The sequence below is a fragment of the Bison bison genome, unplaced genomic scaffold (genome assembly GCF_000754665.1).
Source record: "Bison bison bison isolate TAMUID 2011002044 unplaced genomic scaffold, Bison_UMD1.0 scf7180017864037, whole genome shotgun sequence".
NCBI classification, from domain to species: Eukaryota; Metazoa; Chordata; class Mammalia; order Artiodactyla; family Bovidae; genus Bison; species Bison bison.
In genome coordinates this window covers 9496486-9498741 of record NW_011494609.1, presented here as the reverse complement: position 1 = coordinate 9498741, position 2256 = coordinate 9496486, and positions in this window count along the sequence as shown.

Here is a 2256-nt window from a genome sequence, read left to right as displayed (position 1 = left end):
CAGGTGGCCAAAGGATTGGAGCTTCAGCTTCAGCATCAGTCCTTCCGATGACTATACAGGGTTGATTTCCTTTAATATTGACTGGTTAGTATGATAGTGTCAACTGGAAAAAATGCACAACCTAAAAGTTGAGAATCATGCTTTATTCAAGGGACATTCTGCAAACTTCAAGCCCAGGACCCAGCATCTCAGATCACTCTGACTGCTCCAAAGAGGCCAGGCAGGGAGCCAGGATATGTAGGAGCTTTGCAACAAAGACAGGTGGTTGGAACATCAAAAGATGACTGCTGATTAAAGAAAATCAGATGTCTCAGGTTAAGCAATTTAGCACTTTTCTATGTATGGGAGGATACAGGAGCCCGGGCTCCTTGAAATCATTCCTTTGATGGGAAACCTCAGCTATCTGGGGCCAGTATCCCGCTTTTCTCCATCCTGAATCCCCTCAGCATGTGCAGTTGGGAGAGGGGGTGCCGCAGTGGCTGAGGGTTTGGCAGTGGGCACACCATTTGTCTCCGTCCTGAGTCCCCGCAGGGCTCACTGTTGGGGCAGCTGTAATGAGATGATTTGACGGCTGTAACCTCCTTTGTTTACTGATATGGCAGGCAACATTTTTTGTTCACAATAGACACATGTCTATCCATACACACATAGATTTTTTTCTTAATTTATTTTTAATTGAAGGATAATTACAATATTGTGTTGATTTCTGCCATACATCAATATGAATAAGCCGTAGGTATACATATGTCCCCTCCCTCTTGAGCCTCCCTCCCACCTCCCACACCATCCCACCCATCTAGGTTGTCACAGAACCCTGGGTTGAGCTCCCTGAGTCATACAGCAAATTCCCACTGGCTGTCTATTTTACTGGCTGTCTATGTTAGTGTATATGTTTCCATGCTAGTCTCTCCATTAGTCCCATCCTCTCCTTCCTACCCCTGACGCTGTGTCTGTAAGTCTGTTCTCTATGTCTGTCTTCACTGTGTGCCAAGTCACTTCAGTCGTGTCTGACTCTTTGTGACCCTATGGACTGTGTAGCCTGCCAGGCTCCTCTATCCATGGGATTCTCCAGGCAAGAGTATGAGAGTAGGTTACCATTTCCTCCTCCCGGGGGTCCTCCCAACCCAGGGATTGAACCCGTGTCTCTTACATCTCCTGCCTGGGTAGGCAGGTTCTTCACAACTAGTGCCACCTGGGAAGTCCTAGGCGTCTCCATTGCCGCCCTGCAAACAGGCTCATCAGTACCATCTTTCTAGATTCTATATATATGTGTTAATACACGATATTTGTTTTTCTCTTTCTGGCTTGTTTCACAGTGTATAGTAGCATCTAAGTTCATCCACCTCATTAGCACTGACTCAAATGTGTTCATTTTTATGACTGAGTAACATTCCATTTGGTATATGTACCACAGTTTCAATTCATTTGTCGATGGACATCTATGTTGCTTCCATGTCCTAACCATTGTAAAAGATGCTGCAGTGAATATTGGGGTACATGTGTCCTTTTCAATTTTGGTCTTCTCAGGATATATTCTCAGCAGTGGGACTGTTGGGTAGACACATAGGGTTTTTTAATGTACATAAAATTAATCTGCTCCCCTTGGTAAAATATTAAGGGCTCTTCCCATGTTGACACACATAGATATACCTTGTTCTTCTTAATGCTTGAGTCGTATTTCATTACATAAGACGTGCAGAATAACAACATTCCTCTCCCTGGTGACTCAGATGGTAAAGAATCCACCTGCAATGTAGGAGAACCAGGTTTAATCCCTGATTTGGGAAGATCCCCTGGAGAAGGAAATGGCAAGCCATCCCAGTATTCTTGCCTGGAGCATCCCATGGACAGAGGAGCCAGGCAGGCTACAGTCCACAGGGTCAAAAAGAATTGGACATGACTGAGTGACAAACACTTTCGCTTTCATTAACCATTTTCATCTGGCCTCCCTTTCTGCTGTTGTTATTGTTACTGTGTGGTCACAAACACCCTCACATATCTCTGTGCAAGCATGTCTGTTGGGCTGTTTCCTAGGCAAAAATATCCACTTTTTAAAGAAAGGTGAGATGGCCTGGAATGACCCAGGCTGCAGTCACTACATACATAGCAGAGATGGGTGGAATCCAAAGCCTGGTCTGTCTGTCCAAAAGCTGATCACATCTCCTGCCTCCTGCCCTGCCTCCAGCTCTGGGGACTCTTTCAGATGATGCAGTGAACTGACTGTAAAAGCCTCGAGAAGGGGTTGCAGTGCAGCCC